The sequence below is a fragment of the Hyaena hyaena genome, unplaced genomic scaffold (assembly GCF_003009895.1).
Source record: "Hyaena hyaena isolate Hyena2069 unplaced genomic scaffold, ASM300989v1 scaffold_296, whole genome shotgun sequence".
Classification (NCBI taxonomy): domain Eukaryota; kingdom Metazoa; phylum Chordata; class Mammalia; order Carnivora; family Hyaenidae; genus Hyaena; species Hyaena hyaena.
This window is the reverse complement of record NW_024080931.1, coordinates 1,926,523-1,936,673: the sequence shown is the minus strand read 5'-3', so window position 1 is coordinate 1,936,673 and position 10,151 is coordinate 1,926,523.

Sequence of the window (10,151 nt, the reverse complement as noted above, 5' to 3'; positions counted from 1 at the left end):
TCCCACCACAGGCCACAGACACCTTACACTCACCTGGGAGGTGGGACATGCTTATTCCCATCTTGCTTATGAAAAACCTCAGGGTCTTTTATTAAGTCGATCAACAAACATATTGATCACCTATTGGGGACGGCATAGTGCTCTGAGCACTGGGGCACAACATAGAGAGAAACCCCTGCTTTCTATCAATACCTGCACCTGTGTCTGTAGGGGAGCAAGCAAACCCTGTTAATGCTTAAGAGCATCGCCTTCCAGCCAACAGGTGTTTATCAAACATCTATTACCTGCCAGGGACCTTTCCAGGTAGCAGGGGTATAAGGGAGGGTGAAGGAGAACAGATTCGTGCCTTCTCTGAGCTCCGGGAACAGGACAAGACCGCAGCGTGGTGATATGGAACTATTTACGGGCACAGAGGAAGAGTTTGGGGAGCAGGGATCGAGACTAATGAGAGGAACCTACTTATCTGGCGTGTCTGGGGGAGGCCTGTTTGAAGAGGTTGACACTGGAGATGAGATCTGAGGATGTGAAGGTAGGAGAGGAACAGAGCTCCTGAGGGTAAAGATATGAGTGAGTGTGTGTGTGTGGAGTATTCAATGGCTCCCTATTACCATCAAAATAAAACCAGACTCCTCCCTCTTTCCACAAGGCCCTGCACAAACCCCTCCCTGCCCTCCTCTCCTTCACCCCAACTCTCTTCATCTTCACCCTCGTCCCCTCTGCTTCAGACGGAGGGACAGAGGGACGCTCAGGCCTCTTCACTGTTTTGCCAGCAGACCAGACAGGGGCGTGGCTCAAGGCTTTTGGACTCCTGTTCCCTCTGCCTGGAATACTGTTCTCTTGCATCCCGTCGTCAAGCCTCAGCTCACACGTCGCCTCCTAAGAAAGCCCCTCCTGGCCACCCATTTAAATGGTGTCTGCACCTCCATCTTGTTATTCTCCAACTCTGCCTCCTGTTCTCGATCCTTCTGGGTACCCCCCCCCCCCGCACAGTTGGTTTTGTTCTGTTTTGACATGATGACGTTTCTCCACGGGTTGCTCTACTGGATATTTGTCTCCCTCACTAGGCTGTGTGGGGACAGAGCCCATCCCTCGCAGAGCCTGGCACACAGTAGGTGCTCAATAAACAAATAGCCAATGTGGTGAAGAGAAGAAACAGTCCGTCCAGCCAAAGCCAGAGGTGGCTGGCCACACTGCTGCTGGGAGCTTCTAAGAAACAAGAGGTCCACCACTCTGCGATGCCAGGAACTGGGGGGGGGGGGGGGGGTCTGTGTGTCCTGTGTCCAAAACCTTTCCAGGAAGTGTCATGCCTCCCCTGGATGTCCCCAGGGTCGCTAGATGTCGCACCTTCCCCCTTGCCAGGCCCCACAGTCCACCCTGCTCCCCAGACACAGAGCTGCAACCCAGCCTCTTCTCTCCCTCTCCCCGCAGCGCCCCCTCCGGCCTGTGCCAGCTCCTCACCCCTCCATCTGAGCTCCAGCCACCTATGTCCCCCATGTGAGCAGAGTTCACTATTGTCACCTTTGGTGAGTCTGGCCCTCCCTCACTCCCAACCTTCTCGCGGCTCCCCACTGCCCTGGGGACACATCGCCAGATCTCTGGCGGCCCTGCACCCCCGTCCCAGTCTGGCTTCACCTCCCGCTCCCGCGCCCTCTCTGCTCCAGCCACAGCAGCCCCGTCTCCTACTGCGGGTTCTCTCCCCCCTCTGGGCTTTTGCTTGTGCGGTTTTCTCTTCCCGGAATTCTGTCCTGCTCCTTTTCTGCCTGCAGAAAATCATGTCTCCCAGGCCCAGCCCCACAGGCAACTCCTCCAAGATGTATCTCCCTTTACACACGCTGAGCTCGGGCTGTTCAGGGAGGTATCTGTTCCAGAACCCATCTTCATGCCAGAAGACACCGGGGTCCTCGGGAGGAGCCGGCCCTGGGACGAGGCAGGGTCAAGCGCTCACTCCCGGGCCCACCTAGTTAGTGCCCTGACAGAGGGAGCATCTGGAGGGGAACAGGCCTCTTCCTGGTGAGTCCAGAGGAGGCTTCCTGGAAGAGGGGACCTTTACCCACCAGGCTTTAGATGTTTCTACCAGGCATACGCCACAAGGGAGGTAAATACAGATTTGTGGATTGCCTGAGAAGCCACAGGACCACACACACGCGTACACACACACACACACACACACACACACACACTATGGTGTATGTGATCTGCCAGGAAGGAGGAGACATTTTGCTCTGAGCAGCAGCTTTTGGGAGCAGCTGTGAGAATTTGGGGAGACTTAGCTGAGAGCAGCCTGTGAGATGGGCGACCCTCAGGCAGCCCATGAGTCCAGAACTCACTGAAATGTCACATCCAGCCAGAGTAGGAGGCAGGGAAAGGACTCGCCAGGGGTGGTTTCAGAGTCTGGGCAGTCTTGCACAACCTTCTCATCCCATCCAGAAGGCTGTGCCCAGCTCAGTGCCTTACAGGGCCTCACGCCCCGCCTCCCCAGGTCTCAGTTTCCCCATCTACGGATTCCAGGGAGAAGCTGCAAAATAGGGGAGAGGACTTAGCTTCGGATCTCTCTCCTTATACTTAGGAAGGCTCAGCCCCGGTTCCTGGCTGGGTTTTATGATGTGGGTTTTGTTGTTTTTTTTTTTTTAAAGGAAAAAGCTGAGAAGCAGCGCTGGGACCCGGGATTGCTCAGACCACCTTAAATCAGCCTCGCTGCCTCAGCTACTGTGGAAATTCCTTTCTCCGCGGCGGTTGGCTGGGTGCGCCAGCCAATCCTCCCGCGGCGCTCCCACATGGGTCCATGACATCACAATGGGCACTAGCCAATGGGGACCAAGAAACCCGCGACCAATGGCAGGAGAGCCTAGGATCGGCTGGGCCAATCGGAAGGCTGCCAGCGGGGTATGGAGAGTGCGGCTCGCCCCCTCCCTTAGCGTCGCTGAGAGCCTCGTGCACACCAGGGCTCATCGGGAGTGGGGGTTGGGGGGGGATCCGGTCCGATTAGAATCCGAATACCCGGAGAAGCCGGCCACCCCCTGAGCCTGGCGAGTCTCTCCTTAAAAGCAGGAGCCCCTCGTCCTACAAGCAATCTTGGAAAAGCCCGGCCAGATGACGGGGCCGACTAGGCGCCTTTCGCCCTATTTCACAGATAGGTAAACCGAGGTAGACTTCAAGCTGGACATCTCCCACCTCCAATCCCCGGGAAGGGCTGAGACTCTCACCCGGGACTGGAGGCCCCTAGCACGGCTCAGTTTTTGTCCCCAGGTCACAGGGGGGAAGGATAAGCCCACGTGCAGGCGGAGGGGAGGGGACGTGCTGGCTCCCGTGCCTCAGTTTCCCAGAGCGCCCACGGGAGAGGAGGCGGGAGCGGAGTTCTCGGAAAGACTACGATCCCCAGAAGCCCCCGCGCGGCGCCCGCCCGGGCTGTCAATCAAAGTAACGTGGGTCCGTCTCCCGGGCCGCGCTCCCCCGCCCGCCGCCTCTCCGCTGCCAGCTCCCGCTCCCTCCCCGCCGGCTCCGGGCCCGGCGCGGTATAATTACAGCCCATTGATCCGACCCGGGCCGGGAAAGCGGCTCCCTCGGGGAGGCCGAGCCTTTGGCTTCCGACTTCGCCAACCTCTGCCTACCACCCCCGCCCCCAGCCGAGCTCCCGGGCCACCAGCCAGGCCTGTCCCCTCCCGAGGGCCAGGGCTTCTCAGGTGACCTCGGAGCCTCTGTTCTGCCAGGGTTGGCGGCGAGCCCCCCTCCGAAGAGTCACACACGATAGCTTCCACCTGGGAACATGGGGCGCCCCCCACCGTGACTTTAAGACGGGGCGCGCCTCTCTGAGCCCCGGTTTGCTCACCAGTGTTTAGTGAGATAGTTGGACAAGACTTGTTCGTGAAACCAGTGCTGTCTGCTGCCCCGTGTGTGAGCAGCCAGGCTTGACCGTGCTGGGACTCAAGGACGGGTTCCCCAAATCGGGAAACGGAGGGGGGTGCGGTGGGAGGCCGACCAAGCAGAGGGCCCTCAGCCCCCTGTAGCCAGGGCGGAGATGGAGCCGGAAGCAGGGCTGTGGGTGGGCGCAGAGCCAGAGCCAGGAGTGCCCTCCCTGCTTGGGACGCCTGGAGGGCTTCCTGTATGCCAGATGGGGGTGTTTAAGCTGGGGTTCTGCGGGTTGCAAAGGAGTTGCTTCATTCAGCAGTGCATTTGTACCCCCCTAACCCAAAGTAGAGGCAGAGGAAAACTGGGGCAACCTTAAGTCCTCCCTGGGACTGAGGAGTCACGAGCTCTGACTCCTCACCTCGCTGGGGGGACCCTGACCTTGCCCAGGCTGTGAAGTGGGGGAAGGTGGCCCTCTGCCTACTTTCACAAGGGTCTAAAAAGTCAATAGGTTCTGACCAGTGGGTGTCAGGGACCCGGTTGGTGACCGAATCTTCTAATAAGTTACACACACTCTCCCTTCCCCCTATTTTTGATTACTTGTTAAAATGGCTCAGCAGTAGAGCCTTCCACTCTTGATCTCCCGGTCCCCATTTGGAGCCCAGTCTTGGGCACAGAGATTTGCCTTTTAAAAATGTGATCAGACTCCATCCTTCCCTGTGCTTAAGATCTTCCAGGGGCGCCTGGGTGGCTCAGTCGGTTGAGTGTCCGACTTCTGCCCAAGTCATGATCTTGCGGTTTGTGGGTTCGAGCCCCACATTGGGCTTTGTGCTGACAGCTCAGAGCCTGGAACCTGTTTCGGATTCTCTGTCTCCGCCTTTCTCCCCCTCCCCAGCTCATGCTCTGTCTCTCTCTCAATAATAAATAAATATTAAAAAAAAAAAAAAGATCTTCCAGAGCTCCGCCCTCCCCCATCACCCTCAGAATAAAATCCAAATTCCCACCTCTGTCTACACGGGCCGACCCCTGTCCTGCCCTCACCTCCTCCCTCTCTCCCCCTCACTCACTCCCCTCCAGCTTCTCAGGCCTCGTGCTTGTTCCTCTGACACACCACGTAAGGTCCCGCCCCAGGACCTTTGCATGCACTGTGTCCTTTGCCTGGACCATGGCTGAATCTTCCCTCCCTTTCAGTCTTGGATGGAGCATCACATGCTGGCGAGGCCTGGTCTGGCCAGCCCGGCCACGACATCCCTCAACCTCCCTTCTTGGTCAGCCGCTCTCGTTTTATTTCCTTCGGTAAAGTCTCATTCCTCTTTAGACACTGGTTATTTTGTGGTCGGCCCAGGCCCAACCCAGTGGCTGCCTCTTATATTTGCTGGGAGGATAAAGGGGCAAGTCTAGGGAGGGGCAGAGCCTAGGGTCCCTGGGGCAGGGATCCAGGGTCCCTGACCTCCTCCCCACTGCTACCCTACCCTGCAGGGGTCCATGTCCGCCTGAGATCACACCTCCCTTGGAGGCCTGGGTTCAAATCCGGCCTTGTGCTGCTCTGCTACTGTGATTGTGTGAACTGAGAGGAACAATGGAAACTCCCTTGTGTTGTCATAGGATCAAACGGGGAGGCTGCCTCCGCCTGCTGTTACTGTGTGAGTGTGTGCAGTGGGGAAGCAGGCGGGCGCTGGCCCACAAGGCAACCTCTCTCTGGGGCTCCCCTGGTCCCAGACCACACGCACCCGCGTCCCCTCCAGCCCAAGGCTGGGCCTCACCCTCTACACCCCCGACCCCAGCTCCTGGCATCTCCATGAACCCCGCCTCCAGCCCTACTCTTGGGGTGCTCCTGCTGGACCCCAGATTCGCCCAGTTCCCGGCAGGCATCGAACAGACCATGTGGCCCAATGGGAAGCTTACTCTTCCAGCTTCCGGTTTGCTGGGAGACCTTCATACCCGGCCTCAGTTTGCTCATCTTGAAAAGAGGGGGAGCTAGCCCTTGATGATGCGACCTCCTGGTGCCCTTATGGGGGGGGGGGGCGCTGGATTATTCCCTTTACTTTGTGCTGGAGCCTCCAGGCAAGCAACAGAGTAACAGTCCTGCCTCTGGGCTTTAGCCTCTCCTTCCCTCAGCCTTCAGCCCCCACCCCCCACCCCCGCAGGCTCCTGTCATCCAAGTCTCAGCTCAGATGTCACCTCCACGGAGAGAGGCCCCCTGTCATTCTCCGTCTCCAGCCCCTGTTGGATTTTTCTTTGTACCATTTGACTGGTCTCTGAAATTATCTTATTTTCTTATTTGGTGGTTTGTTATCTGTCTTCCTAGACGCTGTGGGCTCCACCAGGGTCAAGAGGAGCCCTGTCCTGGGTCCCTGGGCACCCAGCCCAGGGTGGGGCGTCCAATAAATGCCGGTGGCCAGTGGGTCTGGCTGCGGAGCAGGGTGGAGTGGAGGCAGCCAGGCCCAGAGACGCCTAGGGACCTGTGCCTGGTCACACAGCGCCGAGCTCGCGCTCAGGGTGGGCGCTCAGCGCCTGCCATTCCGGGGCCCGGGGCCACCCCAGCCCCGCGTCCCAGGTCGGCCAGACCGAGTGTCGTGTTGCCCTCAGCCTACGCCGGGAAACCCACCATTAACCGCGCGGGCCGGGCCAGCACAGCACGCTCCCCAACAGGCCCGGTCAGGCCCAGCGGGGCGCCGGGAGCGGGAGGCGGGGAGGGGAGGGGAGGAGGAGGGAGGAGGAGAGAGTGGGGCGCAGGGAGGAGGCTGGGGTGGGAGGGAGGGTAGGGCGAAGGGGGCGGAGGAGGAAGGGGCGGGGAGGGGGGAGGGGGAGGGGGAGGAGGGTCAAGGGCGGGGGGAGGGGCGGGCTTCCAGGCCAGGCTGGCGCCCCGCGTCGTGGCCCTGGGGCCGGGGTGGGTGGGAGAGGCTCGCGTGGAGGTGCAGTGGGGGGGGGGCATGCGGGGCGGGGGCGGCAGGGAGGGGGCACATGGGGAGAGCGGGAAGGAGAGACACAGAGGGAGGAGAGGGAGGTCTAGAAAGACCTTGGAGGCCGGTGGGGGGCGGGGGAGGGAGGGCCCCGGAGAGACCCGAAGGTCTGGGACACCCCGAGACAAGGGCGGAGATGCCCCGAAGGGCAAAGACTCGGCGGGCTGGGCACTCCGGTGCCTGCGCTCCGTCCCGCAGCGTCACGGTCGATGGCGACCCAACAGGACGCGAGCCCCGCCCGACCCCCGCCTGACACCTGCCTTGGCTCCGAGGCTGCGCCGCAGGGGCCCGCGGGCCTGGCTCCCCGGCCTGCACGAGCACCTACTGGGCGCAGCGCTAAGCCTGCAGACGCAGCGATGACCGAGTCAGACCAGGTCCCTTTTGTCACGGGTTGGGGGGGGACAAGGGAGTATCTGTTGCCTTAAGTTGTGCGTTGTGATTGATGAAGCCAAAGCGAGGGTGTTGATGGAGGTCACCGGCGCCCCGGGGGGGGGGGGGGGCCTCAGGCCAAGAATGGTTAGCATGGAGGCCTCTGGCAAGGCAGGGGTGGGGGGGTGTCTCAAGGAGCGCCCCCTCCCTCTCTGCCCTGGCCTCCTCCCTGCCCTGCCTGGCCTGGCCCTCCCACCCCTGAAGCCCTCCTCTTCAAGGCTCCAGAAGCTTCCTCTTTCTCTTACACAAAATGGCTAAGACCCTGGACCCTGTGGCTTGGACCCCCTGCATCAGAATCCAGGTTCCGGGCTCTGTGCTCTCGGACAAGTCACTGCCCCTCTTGAGCCTCAGTTTCTTCCTTTTTTTTTTTTTTTATAAATATTTATTTATTTATTTATTTATTTTTGAGACAGAGAGTAACAGAGCATGAGCAGGGGAGGGGCAGAGAGAGGGAGGGAGACACAGAATCCGAAACAGGCTCGGAGCTGTCAGCACAGAGCCCAATGTGGGGCTCAAACCCACAAACCGTGAAATCATGACCTGAACCGAAGTCGGACACCCAACCGACTGAGCCACCCGGGCGCCCCCTCAGTTTCTTTATCTGCACAATGGTCCTTCCTTCACAGGTCTTTTCAAGAACAACTGCGAGATGGGGCGCCCAGCTGGCTCGTGACTTGCTCTCTGGGTCAAACCCAGTTAGGCGTAGAGATCACAAAAATAAATAAATAAACTTAAAAAAAAAGAATGAACAGACGTGTAGTCAAAACGCTCAGCCAGGGCTGGGGCCTTAGTAGATGTTCGAATCATCGCTGTGCATGATTTCTGTTATCCTGATGACTTGTTTTGGTTTCCTGATTATTTCTGGGTGCTCCTCGTGGGGCCACGGACTCCTTAGCAGAGGCCAGGGACCCGCCACAGCACTGCCTTGCCTTGAGGGACAACCTTTTGTCCTTCTTTGGGCCTCAGTTTTGCCATCTGCAAAATGGGCAGCGTGACATTTCCAGGTCCCAGACCCCACCGGCTTCTTTCTGTTTCTCCCCCAAGACTGCTGCGTCCAAGCTGCTGGTGCCCAGGGGGCCCGGGAAGAAGGGAGGCTGCAGGTGTGCGGGCCCGACTGTGCCCATTTCCTGGATCCCATGGGGAGTTCCCGCTCACACCAGAACCAGGACGGAGAGGGACTGGGGTGCTCTCAGTGCAGGTACAGAAGGGGTGTTTGGGGACGGGCTGGGTCCCTCTCAGGCCACTGGGGCCTAGGGCGGTCTCCAACACTGAGGACATTAGCACACTGAAGCACAGAGAAGGGGGCCGGCCCACACCCCTGGTGAGCGATTCCCTGCTGGAAAGACCCTTCCAAACGGGAATGGGCAGAGAAGGGGAGGGGCTTTGCAGAAGGAGAAGGGACCCCCCCCCCTCAAGGGATGGGATCTGAGAGGGGGTGGGGTGGTCAGAAGTGGATGGCTCTCCTCAGGTCCGGTGCCGGCGGCTGGGGGCACTGCTCCTCCCCCCCCTTCTCCTCCTTCTCTGGGGGGGGTCCCTTTTCCAGTTTCTCCGCCCCGCCCTCTCAGCCTTCCCCCTTCCTATTCCTCCCCCTCCCCCTCCCCCTCTGTCTCCTCCTCCCCCTCCTCTCCTTTCCTTAACCCCTCCCCGCCCTTCCCTCCATTCCCTCCCCCTCTGCCAAACCTCCCCTCCCTTCTCCACCCCTCCCTTCTCTCCTCCACCCCACTGCCTCCACCTCTCTCTCCTCCCTTCTCCCTCCCTCGCCCCGCGGCTCCCCCTCCCCTGCACTCTCCCCACCGCCCCCTCCCCCCTCCCCTCCGCTCTTCCTGCAGCCCCCTCCTCCCCCTCTCCTCTCTGCTTTCCCTAACCCCCTCCCCTGCACTCTCCCCACCGCCCCCTCCGCCCCCTCCTCCCGCCTCATTAGGCGCGGCCGCGGCGTGGGGCCCATTAGCGGATCAATTAGCCGAGGTCGCCGGCAGCGTGGTCGTTAAGCGCGGGAGGCCGCGGTGGGGAGGGGGCACCGAGGCGGCCCCTCCGCCCGCCCCGCGCTCCCGCCCCCCCAGGACCTTCCCGTCCGCGTCCCCCACCGGGGGCTCCCCGACCCTCCCCAAGGGAGGGGGGATTTGGGATGGGGGTGCTCCGGGGCCAAAGGGACACCCCCGAGGTCACAGATCCTCCGTGGCCGGGCAGGGCGCCCCCTTCCCCGGAGAAGACCCCTGGTTTGGGGGTGTCGGATTTGAGAGGCCCCCCCTCCCACGGAGCCCTTCATCTGCCGGCAAGATCAGTAATAATAACACCAGCTGACAGCTTGTGAGCCCTCGCAGGCTTCCTGCTAATTCTCGGGAGCAGTTTCCCAGAAACGGAGATCAGACAAGTGACTTCACTTGCCTCAAATCACTAGTTAGGGTCTGAGACAGCTACAGACCCAGGTCTGCCCTCAGTGAAGTGCTAACATTTATTGAGTTGCTTCTATGTGCAAATTAAAAAAAAAAAATGCAGCCCAGGCTCCCATCCCTCCTTTGCCTAGCTCTTTATCAACATGTGTGCTGACACGTTTTGTATTTTCCTGGTTATCTGTCTGTTCCAGCCAGAGGGCGGGAATTTCTGTCTTCTGGTCCCTGGGGCTCAGAGTAGGTCGCCAGGAAGGAAGGAAGGAATGTGCCAGGCTGTGCTATAAGCATTTCCACCGATTAAATAATAACAAGGGGTTGTATCGAGATTAAACCCAGTTTACAGACAGGGAAACCAAGGTCCAGAGGGGAGAAGCCACTTGTCTAGACTGCCCAGCTATGGGAGGCAGAGCCGGGATTTAAATGGAGGCTGGAAACCCAATGCCTGGAACCACCATGTGACCTATTAATGGCAGCTGTCACCTGGAGGACCTGGGTGGGGGGCCACTGAGTCCTGTTTGGGGGGAGG